Genomic DNA, 402 nt, shown 5'->3' with positions numbered 1-402 from the left:
TTCTTGTTCTGCTCGACCAAAGACTTAGTTCGCTCATTTCCTTGGAAGGCATTACGCTTTTTAGCAGCCATTCTCGCCTTGAAGCTCCTTCATCTAAGCAGCCAAACTAGTCATCTAAGAGTCTTCAATCATGACTTTGGAAGAGATTTCTTTCAACTCGTCCTTAGCCTTGTTGATCTCCATGCGTAAAGACTCTTTCTCAGCTACAACTCGAAGATATTGAGTACGCTTGGCCTTTAGTTCAGCATTCTTGACCAGCATAGAAAGGACCTCGGAGTGAATGACCTTCAACGTCGCTTTAAAGTCGTCAGAAAGATTGAGCGACGGAAGCGTCAGTGCTTGCTCTAACTTCGCACTCAAGCGCTCAAGTTCATCCTTGTGTCTGGCAGCACTAGCCCTTCC

Source organism: Olea europaea, chromosome 23 (genome assembly GCF_002742605.1).
Source record: "Olea europaea var. sylvestris chromosome 23, O_europaea_v1, whole genome shotgun sequence".
NCBI lineage: Eukaryota > Viridiplantae > Streptophyta > Magnoliopsida > Lamiales > Oleaceae > Olea > Olea europaea.
The sequence above is the reverse complement of the archived record's forward strand: the minus strand, read 5'-3'. Positions refer to the sequence as shown.